The following is a 5916-nucleotide window of genomic DNA, read 5'->3' as shown; positions in this document are numbered from 1 at the left end:
GACGTTCCAAATATGTGAAGATTTTGGAATGACTGAACTGTCAATAACATGGTCATACATCGATTTCACGGTAAACTTCCCATTGGAAGTGAGTTTCCACACAATCCTATCCGGGTCATCAGAAAGATTAACATCCATTAGCCTTCTGACTAGATGTAGCCATCTGACCCATCTATTTCCTATCAAGGATCTGCGAAACTGTATGTTGAGAGGCATCCCACGTAACACTGCCGCAACAGTCGTCTGTCTGCGTTGGGCAATGTGATACAGCTGCGGATATTGAAGAGCCAGAGGTTCGTCACCTAGCGAGGTATCCTCCCAGAATCTAGTAGTTTCACCATTTCCGATAATGAATCTAGTCCTGTTAAAAAAGGCTATTTTTGTCTTCATGATACCCTTCCAAAAAGGTGAATCTCCAGGTCTCACAGTGACCTGGGCCAAGGTTTTTTGCTGTAGATACTTGTTCTTCAGAATTTGGACCCACATACCTTCTGATTCCACAGATAGCCTGAACAGCCACTTGCTGAGCAGACACCTGTTCTTAACCTCTAAATTTTCAAGCCCCAACCCTCCCTGATCTTTGGGTCTACAAATAATATCCCATCGAGCTAGCCTATATTTGGTCTTGACCTCATCACTCTGCCAGAAAAATCTTGATCTGTAAAAATCCAACCTTTTGCGCACCCCAACTGGTACTTCGAAAAAGGATAGAAGGAACATTGGCATACTTGTCAACACTGAGTTAACTAAAACCAACCGTCCTCCGTAGGATAGTAGCTTGCCCTTCCAGCAGCTCAACTTTTTCCCAAACCGATCCTCGATGCACTTCCATTCCTTTATGGATAATTTTCGGTGATGAATAGGGATCCCTAAGTACGTAAATGGTAGTGAACCACTCTCACAACCAAAAAGTTGATTATAAGTAAGTTGTTCTTCTTTTGCTTCTCCAAAGCAGAAGAGTTCACTTTTAAAGAAGTTTCTTTTCAGCCCAGATAGCTGTTCGAATAAGCATAATATTAACTTCATGTTTCTGGCTTTGTTGAGATCATGTTCCATAAAAAGGATTGTGTCATCCGCATATTGTAGGATGGAAACACCCCCATCTACTAGATGTGCTACTAGTCCCCCTACTAACCCTTTTTCATTAGCCCTTCTGATCATGAGCGCTAACATATCTGCTACGATGTTAAATAGAATCGGTGACATAGGATCTCCCTGCCTAAGACCCTTTAGTGTCTGAAAGAAATGACCAACATCATCATTCACTTTAATACCGACACTACCCTTTCGTATAAAATGATCGATGTGCTTTCGCCAAATCTCGCAAAACCCCTTCATGCGTAGAGTTTGTTGCAAGAAAGACCATTTGACCTTGTCGTATGCCTTTTCGAAGTCTACCTTAAATAAGACTCCGTTAAGCTTCTTGGAATGTAATTCGTGAAGGGTTTCGTGGAGAACAACCACCCCTTCGAGAATATTTCGGCCACGCATGAAGGCCGTCTGCGAAGATTGCACCACAGAATGTGCCATCTTAGTTAACCTATCTGTCCCCATCTTTGTGAAAATTTTGAAGCTAACATTAAACAGACATATGGGGCGAAATTGTTCAATACGCGAGGCACCCTCTTTTTTTGGTAGCAGTGTGATGGTACCAAAATTAAAATGAAAGAGTTGTAAGTGTCCAGAGAACAAATCGTGAAACATTGCCATAAGATCTTTCTTAATAATATGCCAACATCTCTTATAAAACTCAGCCGGGAACCCATCTGGCCCCGGCGCTTTACCGTTTTTCATACCCTGAATCGCCTGTAGCACCTCTTTCTCTAGGAATGGAGCAGATAAAGACTCATTATCGACTTGTCCGATCTGAGGAATATCCGCGGTCTGATGCTCGTCCATAGACACAAAACTATGAGACGTAGCACCAAACAACCTTTTATAGTAGTTTGTGATGTACAACTTTAGATTCTCATGACCAACTTAAGCCTATGTGTGATGTGGAATGATGGTATTGTCGATTGATGATTAAACTACTGTGGTTTGACAACATCCAGTGTACTTTTATTCAGGTGTAAGTGTAGCCATATAAGGCTGTAGTTCTGAAACCAAAACCGGCTATCCAAACACCAGGCCCTAAACTTCGGGTAATTTTGGAGAAAATAATTGTGCAGCAGCTCTCTATTGTATTCCTCTGACCACAGACTATGCTTCCATAATGCTCACTGTGCACTGTTTTTCAACAGGATAAAAAGAAATTTTGGGACGCACCCGACATGAATATTTCAAGGAGCATGAAGGTCATTAGTGGCATCAATGAGTGTGTCAGTTTGTTTCAGTGGGCCAGATCTGCTATTTCATCTCTTCGCTCCCGATGGAGTGGCACAGAGGAGCAAACGCTTCAGGATGAAGTATTGCACTTGCAGAGTGGGCTACTACGCCTTAGGGATACTCTTCCTGCAATGCACATCCTCATGGATCGAGCAGAGTGGAGGATCCATGAACAGTGCGTGGCCACGTTCCTACCAAAACTCAGGGACGCAGTGTATGATGCTGATGACCTTCTTGATGAGTTCGGGTGGTATGAGCTGAAGGTAGCCGTGGAGGGCAATGCAAGCCAAAGCCCTTTTGTTGACTTCTTTAACAGTGTTATTCAAGGTAGCTTCAACAAAGTGAAAGATATCCAGAAAAGACTGAAAAATCTTTCTAAGCAGCTGGAGAGGATGGGTTTGCGGGAAGCGACGCTGCAATTTAACAAATCAGTCAGGCCAGATACTGGCTCTCTCCCCGATGAGACAAAAATATTTGGTCGTGACCTGGAGCTGTACCTACAAATATTAGCGGGGCTCATCTCAAACGCAAGAGAGCAAGTACTGTAGTGAGAGGGTCGACAAGTACATCAAACAACATTAGTAATAAATCAAGAATACCAAGCATTCCTGTTTTGCCAATAGTTGGAATCGGGGGTGTCGGGAAAACCACTTTGGCCCAACATATCTGCAATCATCAACAAGTGAAGTCTCACTTTGATTTGGTAATTTGGATTTGTGTCTCAGATGACTTTGATGTGACAAGGCTAACCAAAGAGGCCATGCAATCCTCTTCTGATAATTTGAATTCTCTTCAACATGCTCTTTCCAAGAATGTGAGGAACAAAAGGTTCTTGATTGTCCTTGATGATATGTGGGATGATGCCTTGGAGGAAAATGGGCTGCGTTGGAAGAGGTTTTGTGCACCTTTGAGAAATGTGATGCAGGGAAGTATGATTTTGGTCACCACTAGATCTCCAAAGGTTGCTGATGGAGTGGGGACAATGGAGCCCTTTGTATTGGATGGTTTGAAGGATGATGTCTTCTGGAATTTCTTCAAAGTGTGCGTGTTTGGATCTGAGAGTTCAAACAGTGAACCTGAGCTAGAGCTCATTGGTAGAAGCATACTTCCTAAATTGAAAGGTTCTCCTTTAGCAGCCAAAACTCTTGGTCGCCTGTTAAAAAGGAACCTTCATGTAACACACTGGAATAAAGTACTAGAGAGTGAATTGTGGGAGTTGAGACAAAATAAGACTGAAATTTTGCCAGCACTTCGGTTGAGCTACATGTATTTACCATTCCATTTGAAGAGATGCTTCTCGTTCTGTGCTGTATACCCTAAAGATCACAGATTTGAGAAGGGCTATTTAGCTGAAATTTGGGCAGCGGAAGGCTTTGTTAAACCTCAAGGTGACATTCCGATTCAAGATATTGGTTGTCAGTACTTTGAAGATCTTGTAGAACGCTCCTTCTTTCAGAAAGTTCGTGATACTTACGTAATACATGACTTGTTGCATGACATGGCACAACTAGTTTCGGAGCATGACTGCTTTGTCATTAAAAATATGAGTGACTTCCAGAAAGTTCCTCAGGATGTTCGTCATCTTTCAATACTCTCTAGCACAAAATTTGACCGTTCCACATTGCTGAGTCTATGCAAGCACACAAAACTTCGTACCCTATTTTGCAACAAGTCTTTAAGGAATAAGACTGTAGCTTCTGTAGTAGATCATTGGTTCAATGAACTTCGGCTTTTGCGTATAATCTTTTTTTCTGTCATTGAGGAGTTACCAGATAGTGTTGGCAACTTGAAGCATCTCCGGTACCTGAAAATCTCCAGAACATGTCCTTTCGACAGCCTTCCTTCAGCAATTTGTTGCCTGTATAATCTGCAGATTTTCAGTGCTAGAGAATGCAAGCTAGAAAGCTTGCCCAGTGACTTCAGTAAATTGATCAGCTTACAGAGTTTTGAATCAAATGGATTTCGATATGATCAAGATCGTCCACTAAAGTTTGATGCAAACAGTGAACAGGGACTAGGAATGAGATTGATAAAGAATGTGAACCAATTTTGTGGAGATTTGGAGATATACAATCTTAGCACGCAAAGCAAGGATCATGCAGCACAGGCCGAACTTAAGAATAAGAGATATCTTAATAGCCTCACATTGGAGTGGTCTTTTTCCAGGTCACAGGGCAACAGTGAGATTGAAGTGCTTCAAGTCCTACAACCTTCCATCAATCTAAAATCTCTGCTTCTGCGGTGTTATCCAGGTGTATCTCTCCCAAACTGGTTTCAGCCACAAAACTTAGCTAATTTAGCATCGCTGTCGTTGCATAACTGTGATGGACTCGAGAGCATATTATTTTCCAGGATCTCACAAGGCAGAAACCTAAATGACAGTATTGGTACTTTCTTGGCCCTGACAGTCATATCAATCTACGGGTGCAAGAATCTATCAAGCCTCGAACAAGTTCTACATCCAGCTTCTGTACCAGCCATAAAAAAAATAACAATTCAATATTGCAAGAAATTAGTATCAGTGCCAATTGAGAGGTTTGGGGACTTGCATTACCTTGATGAATTATGCGTGAGTGATTGTCCAAATATTTACTCCCATAGTTTGGTGGTGCCCTCCCTCAAGAGGCTCGTGTTGGGTAGTTCTGGGAATCTTGCAGGAAATATAGAATGCTCCTCCCTAGCCTGCCTTTCTTTGTCATGTCACTGCCTGACATCCATCCAACCACAAATGTGGAGGCTTCCAGCTCTACTAGAGTTGCACATTACAGAGTGCAGATCTCTTACAACTATTGGACAACCTGAACATTTCTTCACTAATATTTCTCGTGGCGGAGGCACCACCAGTGTGATATGCTCATCTCTTACTTCCATAACCATTTATGATTGTCAGAAACTGTCAACCATTGAGGACCTTCTAACAGAAGAATATCTACCTGCTATCGAGAGAATTCTTGTTGGACGTTGTGGCAAGTTAATTTCCCTATCCAGTGAAATGTTTGGAAGTTTTCCTTTCCTGAAGGATTTGAAAATTCATGATTGCCCAAGTATCAACTGGCAAAGGGGATTGGTGTTCCCATCATCCCTTCAAAGACTCTACCTACGGTCATGTGGGGATATCTCCGCATGGGTTCCCAGTAGCCTACAGAACCTCGCATCCCTTGTTTCACTGCAGATGATTGAGTGTCCACGTGTAGTGTCCATTCCAGGAGAAGTTTGGAGCAGTGACCTCACATCACTCGAGGAATTGAAGATTCAGGATTGTCCAGACCTTGTGTCAATTGGTGGGGCAAAGGCAATTGCAGAAATAAGGCCCTGTTTGGAATCATAATAGATTATAATAATTTGGATTATGAAGATAGATTATATAATCTGGTTTATAAAAATAATCTAGGTGGGCATGTTTGGAGGCCAGATTATATAGTGTAATCCAGGTTTTATATTGTACAATGACGTGTATGTCCTCTGTTTTTTAACTGCAAAAGTAATAATCTAGATGGACATGTTTGAAGGACGATGGCGGTGGCAGTAGGTAATTATCTCCAAGTTTCCAAGGGTGATGGGTCATTAGTAATCCATAATCTGATTTTA

The 5916-nt window shown here is 42.0% G+C and overlaps 1 pseudogene; it reads left to right on the top strand.

Moving 5' to 3' along the window:
• The first annotated feature begins 2273 nt into the window (after nt 1-2273).
• Nucleotides 2274-5656, top strand: LOC123405728 (annotated as a pseudogene).
• Nucleotides 5657-5916: the final 260 nt, after the last annotated feature.

Source organism: Hordeum vulgare, chromosome 6H (assembly GCF_904849725.1).
Source record: "Hordeum vulgare subsp. vulgare chromosome 6H, MorexV3_pseudomolecules_assembly, whole genome shotgun sequence".
NCBI lineage: Eukaryota > Viridiplantae > Streptophyta > Magnoliopsida > Poales > Poaceae > Hordeum > Hordeum vulgare.
Note: the sequence above shows the minus strand (reverse complement) of the source record. Positions and strands in the feature narration are given on the sequence as shown.